Source organism: Lissotriton helveticus, chromosome 3_1, assembly GCF_964261635.1.
Source record: "Lissotriton helveticus chromosome 3_1, aLisHel1.1, whole genome shotgun sequence".
In the NCBI taxonomy this organism is placed as follows: domain Eukaryota; kingdom Metazoa; phylum Chordata; class Amphibia; order Caudata; family Salamandridae; genus Lissotriton; species Lissotriton helveticus.
In genome coordinates, this window is record NC_136061.1 from 944,654,350 (window position 1) to 944,667,170 (window position 12,821).

Consider the following 12,821-nt stretch of genomic DNA (forward strand, 5'->3'; position numbering starts at 1 on the left):
TTATCTTGGCATTCTTAGCTTTTTTACATTTTTGACCGAATGTTTTATAGATTTTAAATACCACTAAATTGGTTACCATATTTTACACTTGTAACAATATTTTTTTTTTGCATTCAAGCGTATATTTATTGATGTATTTGTTATATCAATTCAATTCAATTCAATTCAATTGTTATATTTATTATACAATCAAGTGTATTGCAACCTTTGCACATAGTGGATGCTTTGTACTACGTCCAAGCACCATGCAGTATGTCTTCGATGTCTATTGTTTGAACAACTGTTTTCAATTTGCACTGGCACATTAAACAATGGTTAAAAAATATGCAACACGTCATGTGATCAAGGCCCATGTGGGGCTGAAACCCGTTATGGCGGCGATGCAGGGCAACAAATAAAATATTTTCTACACGAAGAACTTTGGGTCCGCGTTTGTCTGTCCGAATTCAAGTGGATGTTTTCAGACGAAGTCTGCAATATATATATATATATCCATCCAAGAAGACTTGTGGATAGTATCCCCTATGGGGAACTTCTACGTGCCAAACGTAATTGTAGCACCAGTGAGTCATTTGAGGTTGAGAAAAAGAGAATGGTCACACGCTTCAAAGAGAGAGGCTACAACAACAAGACCATACAGGGGGCAGTCATGAAAGCAGAGACCAGAACAAGAAGGGAACTCCTTAACACTAATGCGGGCACAGAAACCGAATCCAAAATAAGGTTTATAACCACATTTTCAGGCCAATCTGGGGAATTGAGGAGTATTCTTAATAGACATTGGCATGTGTTACTTACAGATCCACACCTCAAACCACATGTTAAAGAGTACCCCCAGGTGACCTTTAGAAAAGGTAAATCACTCAGGGATGAGCTTAGTCCCAATGCTGTGACTGGATCCATTAATCCTAAAGAAACACCAGGATTCAGGTGCTGTAGATCCTGCAAAGCGTGCCGTAATAGCACCAATTGTAAGGAAATAATGATACCCAGTACAGGCAAAATCTTCAAGATACGTAAAACTTTGACATGCAATACCATGTACTGTGTGTATTTGCTAATTTGCCCATGCAACAAATGGTATGTGGGGAGCACGACTCTAAAGGCTAAGGACAGGGTGCTTCAGCACATGAGGGCGATAAAAAATCATAACACACAATACCCTGTTGCCAGGCACTTCTTCGAGCAGCACTACCAGAACGTGAATCTTCTCAAAATGGTGGTGCTAGACAAAGTAGATCTAGGTGCTCGAGGAGGGGATAGAACTGCATGTTTACGTAAACTTGAATCAAGAATGATTATTGATTTTGAATGTACATACCCGGAGGGGCTCAATAATCATGAAGAATTGTCTGTTCATTTGGAGAAGTAATCTCAATAACTGGATATGGGTCTAAAGAATGGGCCATTTGACTGGTAAATGATTAGGTACCATTCTTTGGATGTTTGTAACTTTTGAAATCTTGCATGTTGAACAAAGTCTTGCCTGCATAGTCCGTTATAATATTGTGCCTTGATTTTAAAACATTTTGTTTTCAATTAATTCACAGATACTTTGCACTTGGGGACTATTGGATATCAAATATTCCAGGATAGGATACAACAGAGGAAAATTAAGATGATCTTTCGATAGCACCCTTATCAACACTAAAAGATACAAATGTCAAATAATGACAAAAGTGTGATTAAAATACTGCACATCTTTCAAAATCAAGTCTCTGATGTAGAGCCATATATACTTGTGAATCAAAAGCATAATGAAACAAGGTGTATGGTCTACCAAGAAAAATTCCAAATGTGTGCATATATATATATAAGAAAAATTCCAAATGTGTGCATATATATATATATGCACACATTTGGAATTTTTCTTGGTAGACCATACACCTTGTTTCATTATGCTTTTGATTCACAAGTATATATGGCTCTACATCAGAGACTTGATTTTGAAAGATGTGCAGTATTTTAATCACACTTTTGTCATTATTTGACATTTGTATCTTTTAGTGTTGATAAGGGTGCTTGCCTCATCTGTGATCACACTTGCTATGTAAGTTAACTGTTTTGTTTCCTATTGAAATGGGAGTGAGACTCCCTCACATTTTTCTTATCCCGTGTTCAAATGGTCACTAGACTGACTTAGTACAATTTGTGTTATAACAGAAGACGTTGCTAAAGTCATCAACCAGTTAAAGATCTTGAGGAATAGCTGGTCTTGGGTTGAATAGATGCCAAACGTTTAACAAAAATATGTATTACAAAACTCAATGGTATAGTCACATAACTGATTCATAGATCCCAAACTGGTTTTGTAAAGAGAAGGAAGGATGCAGACAACATCAGATGGCTAACAAACATCATACAATAAAAGAGCAATAGGTTGGAGGCGTTTAACATCAACCGAAATACCTCCCAGAACTAATGAAAGGAAGAAACTTTAGCTCGAATTTCTGCTGGAATATCAAAACTTTTACAAAGGATCAAATCTAACATCAACAAAAAGGGGATTTTATAATAAAAGATAACATTTGTAAGGACAACCAAATATGGAACCCGCTCTCTCCTTTTACGCTCATTCTGGCTCTGGGGCCCTTTGGCATCTGATGCACTCTGGCATCAGAATGGGGCTTGAGTCACTCGATCGTCACTTATTCAGACTACGGATGATCTGCTACTCGCTCTCTCCAGCCAAGATCTGTTGCTCATGTGTTTGATCTAGTCAAGTGAATGTTTTTAGTAAGATGTAATTCTGAAGGTATATATTGTTTTTCATCAGTATTAGACCTGCTTTTGTAAAACATTTCCCCATGGCTCTAGTTGTACAATAGGATCGTCGCAGGAATCGGCACGATCTAGGACCCGGACAAAATAATTCTGATGTCCCCTCCATCTTTTGGGACAAAATATTTCTCATGTGCACCCACAATGGTCATATTTGCATATTGTTTGTCATTTGTATATTTCTGCTGTTTACACATACGTTCTGATGGGATCACTATCTGCCCGAGCAGAATGTCTCTCAGAGCAATGAACATGGAATTTCAAGCATAATGTCTGCAGTTCAATATATATTAAGGTTAGAGTTGGTCGGAGGGCCTGCAAGCTCTCGTCTCAAGCGACCTGCGCTAGGTTTGCCTCCCACTTATGAGGTCAGACACAACTCAAGCGAGGGAGGCCTCCATGTCACACTACTTGTGTTTCTCAGAAACAAATCTGCCGAGTGTCTGAGAACTAAGAAGACAACGGCCCTAATGCATGCATAAAGAGCTTTACCTCTTTGGGTGGGGATGTTGCGTATTCTTCCAGACAGGGAGTGTTAGGCTTCGACTGGGCCTATGAAGCTCTCCAAAGGGCAGCGGTTTCCGACAATGAAGCAGCTAAGGGCCACCTTACAAAACCTGGTGGTTCCGAGGCCTCGAATTGAGGTGACAGAACATGTTTGACTCTGTCAGTCTTTTATAATGAGATCTTTGTGAGCAGGCCATGTGGTGTGACTATATCAAACTTCAATAGCCAAAAAAGAAAGGGAGGACTCCTTATTCGTACAATCTGGGACAAGGAGAACAAACGTACAAAACTAATCAAGTCCCGTCAGATCAACTCTTGAGACCCTTTTCAATGTGCTGCCCTCATTCCTCACAATGCAAAATTTCTAGAAACACATACATAAGTTATACCATATTAAACAAGGTGAAAACACAAATGAGAATGAAAATATTATTGATATGTTAAAAGATAAACAATTTATTATAAATCAATCAAATCACAAATCATTTACATCAATACAGTGCCGGATGTTTTAAAATACCATCTAAGGTTGCAATTTAAAAAAGGGGGGGTACTCCTTCTAGGCATATAAAACAATATTACATAATGTGGTTCACAGTTATCAAATTTTTGCAAATCTTAAAAAAAAAAAAAAAAATCACAGTTTGTCAAAGTTGTCGACGCGGCGTTTCGGTGTACTATGATGTCACCTTCATCAGGACAAAACAGTTCTAAGCAGAGAAAGCATACAATTAGAGACATTCATAAAGCTTACTCGATTAATCACAGATTTCTTTATTCTTTTTTTAAAAAAACACACGGCCTGGCTATATTTTCACCATATTCATATATTATACGTTCTACAATAATGAGCAATTTCATACTAGAAAAGTTTGTGCATTAGAGTGGAAATAGGCGCAACAAGTGAAAAAGTGAGTATAAGTGACGGAGGGTCACTTAAAGGTAGCTATAGGCCAATAAGCGATTATGCATACCTGCAAGGATTTAATTAGGCCTCTTATTTTAATTAGAGGTAGTCTGGATGACGTATCTCAGATGGTGGGAGCTTTGATAAAAACCATCGAGTGCGAGATTCCTTTCTGCAATGGGACATAAAGTTATACAATGTAACTCAGCATTCTAGTGTCCTGCTTGGTCTTATTGTGTATTGAGGGGACCCCATCTAGTTTATTAATAATATCTGTTGTTACCTGTTTAATTCAGGAGCTCGAAAATGAAGATGTCGCTGGAGGGGAGCCACCGTTTTTTTATTAAAAGGGAGTCTAGACCTGTGATAAAATAAGTGCTCTTAGACTCGTGCTGCTTAAAAAGGTCAGAAACAACAAACATCTGATCTAGGTCAAATAATGGTACTCACCACCGGTAAGGGGGTTAAAATAACCCTTACTGCAGCATGACTGGATTCTTTTAATTTGCTCTCAGTGCTGGGTTTTCGTTCGTGGTATAGTTATCAATTCAACCTACAAGGAGTTATATTAAAGATATCATGATCCATTATGGCATCTCTGCCTTCCGTCACGTATATTCTGTCTCTATTTAGTTGCGCAGGCAATTATAAGGGTTTTGTCTTTGCATTTGCTTATCTTCAAGTTTGTCAGTTTTAATTTTAAATAAACATAAACACGTACGATATCATATTTTTACTTTTAAATTCAGAAGCATAAACTTAGTCGAGCACAAAATGTTTTTACGTAAAACTATCTCTCATTTTACGTTAAACAAACTTTCATTTTTGACTAGGCTTTAGTTATGTGCTACGGATCTATCGTGTCTTTGTCCTCCATTGGTGTCAGTGATAAGAATCACATTGGTATTATTAGCCAAGTTTAAATAGCGCCGTACCGCATTTTAGGGGCCAGATACATACAGTCATCTCCAGCGCAATTTTCGCGGGTCTTACCTCTTTCTTTAGTGTCGGCCTCCCTGCGCCCCTCACATCTCTTCGGATTCTTGGTTCAAAACTGGCTGACACTAGTATCAGATCACTTGATATTTATGAGCACAATCGCGGGCTTTTTGGGGGAAAGGTACCGCGAAAATTGAGTCACCATATTGGTGCTGTTCGGCGCATAGTAAGAAAACTACTGGAGTAGTTCTCTCCTCATACCTCGTGTCCGCACGTATCGTCATTAATATGCGGTGCACGACTTAAGAGGCTTCAATAGTGGTTTTGTATTCTATATTAGCCCTTTCGTTGTTTTAGAGCCTTTAATTATTATAAACCTAATCTTTTGTAGGTGACGCAAGGTACATGATTAAAGAACTACAGGAGTAGTTCTCTCTCTGTGCCTTGCGTCTTCACATGTCGTCATTAGTGTGCGGCGCGCGACTAAGGAACTACAACAGTAGTCTGTTATTCTATATTGCACCCTCTCGTTACTTACAGAGCTTTTAGTTATTTCGAACCTAATTTCTTGATACATAGTTACTTGCAATTAAGAGAATATTTCTTCATTTGATGTTGTACGTACAGACGTATATTAGTTGTTTTTAATTCTGCTGTCAAATAAACCTATATTATCCTTTCCCAGTCCTCTTTAGTATTCAACCCTTCCCTTACTGAATTGAATCTGGACATAAAGAATTGTTCACGTTTTTTCCTTTTCATCTCAGTATTGCCACCTCTGCTATTTTGAGTTGTTAGTTCTAAACCGCACCAGCGTAAGTCGTTGGTGCTGTGTCCTGATTTTTTCCAATGTTCTGTCAGAGGGGCGCCTACTTTTTGACAGCGAATGGCAGATTTATGCTCGTTAATTCTTAATCTTATCTCGCGAGATGTTTCTCCTATGTAAATAAGATTACAAGGGCATTTAATTAAATACACCATGTTTTTAGACCTGCAGTTTATGAATGATTTTATACTATGCTTAATTCTTTTGTGTTCCAAACAATCACCTTTGATAATATTCACGCAGTTTGAACAGTTACTGCATGGAAACGTACCTAGGGGGAGTGGATTACCATCAATAGTTTATTGCTTGCTCTTATTGTCTTCTCTATAGGTGTGGACTAGACTGTTCCTAATAGTCCGATTGCGTTTAAATGCAAACAAAGGTTTGGGAACTTTCTCTTTGTTCTTTTTTGTCACCAAGTTCCAGTTGCGATTAATTATATTTTTTATTTTGTTACTTACTTCACTGTAGTTACTCACAAAAACTAACCTTTTCTCAGTTTGTGTAGTTTTAGTTTTCTCTTTGAAAAGATTATCTTTGTTAAAGTACCTTGCTCTTTTAAAGGCTTGCTTAACCATCCGATTGGGGTATCCCCTATTTTTTAATTTTGTTGAAAGTACATCAGCATGTTTTAAAAAATCACTGTTCTGAGAGCAGTTCCGTTTCAATCTTAAAAACTGTCCGAAGGGAATGTTATCCTTCTGACAGGGCGGATGGTGGCTTTTATAGTGGAGCATGGTATTTCTGTCTGTCTTTTTCGTGAAAAGTTCTACCTCTAGTTTACCAAACTCATGTTTTATTATTATGTCTAAAAATTCGCTTTTTTGTTGATCATAATGGCTTGTGAATTTTAAATTTCTGTCGCCTAGATTTAACCATGAAATAAAATCATCTAATGTTTCTACAGGTCCCGTCCAAATAAAAAAAATATCATCTATGTATCGGGACCATGCTGAAATGTTTTGAAAAAAAGGGGCAACTGTATTGAATATATGCTTCTCTTCGAATTGTGCCACGTAAAGACATGCCAGGCTGGGAGCACAGGTCGCTCCCATGCTGGTGCCTTTCGTTTGTTTAAAACATTCTTTATTGAATAAAAAAAATTTCTTTTTTAAAACCGTGGTTACGCAATCAATGATAAATGAATCATGGGCAGTAGGTTCACTTTCATTTGGACAGAGTAGGTTTGTAATCATGTCAATAGTATTATCTTGAGGTATATTTGTATATAATGCCTCTATATCTAGTGTTACTAGATATTGTGTTTCAGGATCAAATGGTAGGTTCTCTACTTTTTGGATAATGGCAGCCGTGTCTTTTATGTAAGCCTTTTGTTTGATTACATATGACTGTAAAAAAGTGTCTGCATATTTACTCAAAGGCTCTGTAAGGGATCCTATGCTAGACACTATAGGCCGCATTGGAGGATCAGTGGGATTTTTGTGGACTTTTGGAAGTCCATATAGTGCAGGTACTGTAGCGTTATTATTTAATAAAAATTTGTACTCCTCGTCACAGATTATATCATCATCTTTTGCATAGTTTAACATTCTCTTTATCTTATTTTCTAGAGTGGACCATTCACTTCTACTTGACTTTTGATAATGTTCTTTATTGTCAAGGAGTGATATCATTTTGTTATTGTATTGTGTAGTTGACATCACCACAATACTCCCGCCTTTGTCGGCCGGTTTAATTGTCAGTCCCTGATTGTTCTCCAACTTTTTGAGGGCCTCTTTCTCTTCTTTACTCAGATTATAATTGGTCCAAGTTTTTTGCTCCAAAACATCTGAAACGCTTTTGGTGACTGCTACTTCAAAAGCTTCAATATGTTTGTCTACCTGACTGCTGTGTGGGGTCCATGTTGATTTGGGTCTTAGGCCAGATTTGTTGCGTGAAGGGGGCTTCTCTTTGTCGTCAAAATATGACATTAATCTAACTTTCCTGAAGAAATTTTGAAGGTCCCTTTCTAGACTAAAGCGATCAACTGGGGATGTAATCGCATATCCTAGCCCTTTTTCAAGTAGTTTATTTTCTACATTTGACAGTTCTATATCTGAGAGATTAATGACAGAGGCTTTGTTTATATGTCCCAGTTCTTCTGGCTCCTGGTATAGGGTCTCTGTTGGTACTGAGGTTGAGGCACATACTTGCCCCTCCCTCTGCCTCTCCCTCTCTGTTGGCCAAAATTCTGTTGTTGTTCTAAAAAAGAAAGGGAGTCTTTATTAGGCCCTTTTGCCAAATCATTCTCTTTGTTAGTATTTCTATTATCATTTTGTGGTTCTGATTCACTGTCTGAGCTAGTATATGACGTATCAAAAAATCGGACCTTTTTCTTTTGATAATTATTCCCCTGATGATTTTGCCAGGGTTTACGATATTGGGATATCTCTCTAGGACGCTCATAATAATCTTTTTGTAAATAAGGGTAGATGAATTTTGGATTGAATTTGGCAATATCTTTTTTTAGTTTATTGCACTTTTTATTGAATAAAAAATCCCTGTATCCATCTACATCTTTTTGGATGTCTTCCAATTTTTTAACAGCATCATCTAATGCTGTGCTTTCTGTTAGTTTCTTTTCAAGGTCTTTCAACTCTTGTCTTTCTACTATTAATATATCCGATGCCGTTTCTATAATTAAAAGCATCCAGTCACGGCTGCATCTGTTCGCAACTAGGGTCCATTTTTCTATAAATCTATGGATTGTAATGAAAATCCCCGGTTCATTTGTTACCTGTAACCCCTTGGGATTATCCCATTTTTACAGTAATCGATTAAAAAGTCAGAATGTAGTTCAGTCCGTATTATTTTTTTCTTAGTATTCCATAAATTGCGCCACTCTTCCTCGTCAGTATTGTTAATTTGGGCAGATGGAATGTTTTAAGTTGTTCCATTGATTATTTTATTATATTGATCCTCACTATAACTTAGGATCTTAATGCCTTCCATTGTGGCTGCTAATTTAGCAAAGAGATAGCGGCACCTCCCCGGTTAACAAACCGTGAGTCAATAGCCCAAAAAAAAAGGGAGGACTCCTTATTCGTACAATCTGGGACAAAGAGAACAACGTACAAAACTAATCAAGTCCCGTCAGATCAACTCTTGAGACCCTTTTCAATGTGCTGCCCTCATTCCTTACAATGCAAAATTTCTAGAAACACATACATAAGTTATTTTAACCCCCTTACCGGTGGTGAGTACCATTATTTGACCTAGATCAGACGTTTGTTGTTTCTGACCAGCACATGTCTAAGAGCACTTATTTTATCACAGGTCTAGACTCCCTTTTAATAAAAAAACGGTGGCTCCCCTCCAGCGACATCTTCATTTTCGAGCTCCTGAATTAAACAGGTAACAACAGATGTTAATAATAAACTAGATGGGGTCCCCTCAATACACAATAAGACCAAGCAGGACACTAGAATGCTGAGTTACATTGTATAACTTTATGTCCCATTGCAGAAAGGAATCTCGCACTCGATGGTTTTTATCAAAGCTCCCACCATCTGAGATACGTCATCCAGACTACCTCCAATTAAAATAAGAGGCCTAATTAAATCCTTGCAGGTATGCATAATCGCTTATTGGCCTATAGCTACCTTTAAGTGACCCTCCGTCACTTATACTCACTTTTTCACTTGTTGCGCCTATTTCCACTCTAATGCACAAACTTTTCTAGTATGAAATTGCTCATTATTGTAGAACGTATAATATATGAATATGGTGAAAATATAGCCAGGCCGTGTGTTTTTAAAAAAAAAAGAATAAAGAAATCTGTGATTAATCGAGTAAGCTTTATGAATGTCTCTAATTGTATGCTTTCTCTGCTTAGAACTGTTTTGTCCTGATGAAGGTGACATCATAGTACACCGAAACGCCGCGTCGACAACTTTGACAAACTGTGATTTTTTATTTTTTTTAAGATTTGCAAAAATTTGATAACTGTGAACCACATTATGTAATATTGTTTTATATGCCTAGAAGGAGTACCCCCCTTTTTTAAATTGCAACCTTAGATGGTATTTTAAAACATCCGGCACTGTATTGATGTAAATGATTTGTGATTTGATTGATTTATAATAAATTGTTTATCTTTTAACATATCAATAATATTTTCATTCTCATTTGTGTTTTCACCTTGTTTAATATGGTATAACTTATGTATGTGTTTCTAGAAATTTTGCATTGTGAGGAATGAGGGCAGCACATTGAAAAGGGTCTCAAGAGTTGATCTGACGGGACTTGATTAGTTTTGTACATATATCAAACTTCACCCACATTATAGCTGTCTGGAAACCATGTTCTTATAAGCAAGTGTACTTTGAAAAATACTGTAAAAATGGAGCTGTTTACTGATCTAGCTGTTACTCAGTGAAAACATTACACATTTGCATTTGTTCCTTGTATTTAGATCCTAGTATTCAGGATCTTGGTGTCTCCTGTTTATCAACAGCCACAAACAGTTTTCAGACCTAAACGAGGTAATGTACCCTGGGTCAAAAATCAAACATAACCAACTGTATCTGTGCCTTCTTTACAGGATTACTGGCATTGTGCAGAGGCGTCAGATATCCACTGCTGCATTGATGGGGTTCGTGGAATCGCTTTGCATGTACCAAAACTACTACTTGGCAGAGCCACAGGCAGCTCAGAAATTCCTGCAAAAGCTTCAAGGAAAGTAAGTATCCTGGATCCTCTAAAATCAGATGACGAACACTCTCAAGGAAGTCATATGTTTTCCTAAATGCACATCACATTGTGGCCTCCAAGCAGAAGAGATGCTAAATCCATTCAAGTCAGCAATCATGACACCGTTTGATGATAAAGCACTATGTTTGCATGCACAGAAAGCCAACATTTGGAAAGCAGGAAGAGGGAGCTTTTAGAAAAATAAGTGGGGTGGGGCTTATTTTCCGCACTAATCTGAATTGTAATGCGGGCAGTTGCAGGTGGGATAAAACATATTTCTGGCTATAATAATCGTGAGTCTCCCGCTGGGACCAGGTCAGTTGACATGCACGAGAAACCTAATTCTATACCAGGTCCATAGTCACGGAGTGGTCGGAATGGTCCAGCGGGACAGTGCCAGCTGACATTTTTGTGAGCCCCCCTAAGAAACACAGGCTTTTGCTGTTTTTCCTATTTTTTTAGCTGGTCACATTATTATTTTAGTTTGCTCTGGCCTGCTGCGTCTTTAATAGGACCCGAGACCGGATCAGGGTTGGGGAGTAGTCTTGCAAGGGAGTGAAGGAGGGGGCAGTCAAGCTGCATGCCCATTTACTTTTGGTCTGAAAAAGGAAACTAAACTAAACAAAAAATGAAGAGGAAGGGCTGTGGGGTGTGCCCTCCATGACTCAACTCTGTTAGGCGGGATGGTGTCTCCAATAAAGACTGACCACATGATGGTTTTGAAAAGGCCGCTTTAATGAAACAGGTACCAAACTTTAATAACAAACCTTAGCTCTTAGCCTTGCATACTGAATGAGTGTCCTCACTATACATCTTCATAACTATCCAACATCCGCTCCCCTAAGCAACCCTGTATAATGCCACAAACCAAAATCTAATCACAACTCTCCCCACCCAAACTACGCGCTACCAGTTCCTGTGCATACAGCACTGATGCCATCGAATTACATTCATAAACTTCCTCCCGAAACTTTAAATTGGATCTGAACATGACCAAAGTTTCTTGCAATAACTTTTAAAGTTGTGGACCAATGCCCCCCCCCAACTTCTCATTGAACTTATATTCCTACTGGCAAATGAAGCATCTCTGCCAAAACACTCTGTATTTTCATCACGTGCAGGTCAATACTGTTGTGCGCTATGCTTGGTGGGGGTATTGGGCCTCACACAGGCCGATGAGGTAGCGCGGGGGCAGGACGCGCTGCTGCTAATGACCCACGCCGACACTTGCTCTCAGTCGGAAGTGACGTCCCCGAGCGGACGTCATCCTTTTATTCACCCCCGGAGGCCACGCCTGGCCTGCGGATGTAGGAATGCGTGTGTGCGTGCAGCGACTAGAACGCTGTGAGCATTACATCCCTACCCAACTACATATTTTTCTTTTAACAAACAAAACAGTCTTGTAATGCAAACATTTGAGTTTGCCAACGTTCAGGTACTTGCGTGTCTCTTGGTACCATCTTCAAGGTTTCAGCAGGCAGGCATAGTCTCTTAGTCTCTGACTGGGTGGTGGGTTAGGTGGTAGATTGTAGTGCTGGGACGTAGGTCGACCACCTTCAGCTCCTTGGCAAATATTTCTGGGCGTGACAGTCGGTGTCTGAGGCACCGGTGCTGATTCGTGTCCTTCTGTTTGGCTCCCCATCAGGGGTGTATCTTCTTCCTCGGAAGTTGTCACCATGCTCGAATCAGTTTCCCCATCACCTTCCTCTGAGTGTCGTCGGTCCCTTGGCGGAACGGTCTTGAACCAGGATGCGTTCCTTGATACTTCCTCCCCTCCTTTCTGAGCCGTGACCATGGTTCCATTTGTGGAGGTAACCGTCCAGGTGCCCGGTTCATATCGAGTTTGGAATTTCCCCCCTGGACATCTGTTCTGAATAATCACCCGGGTCCCCGGGACTACTCTTCTGGGGATGGCTTTTCGACGACAGCTCGCTCGCTGGTTCCATTGGCGCCTCCGTTCCTGCACCTCCTCCATGTCGACTGTGGATGGTGTCCACCCTGGGGCGCTGGGAAGAAGGTCTCTCCGCGGTCCCTGAAACATGAGGGCCCACGGGCTGCTTCGGGTGGTGCAGTGAGGAGAGCTCCTGTACTCCCGTAGGAATTTGTGTAGCCTCTGCTCCGGGTCAGCTTGTTCTACTATTGCTATCCGGAACACTTTGTTTAGGGTCC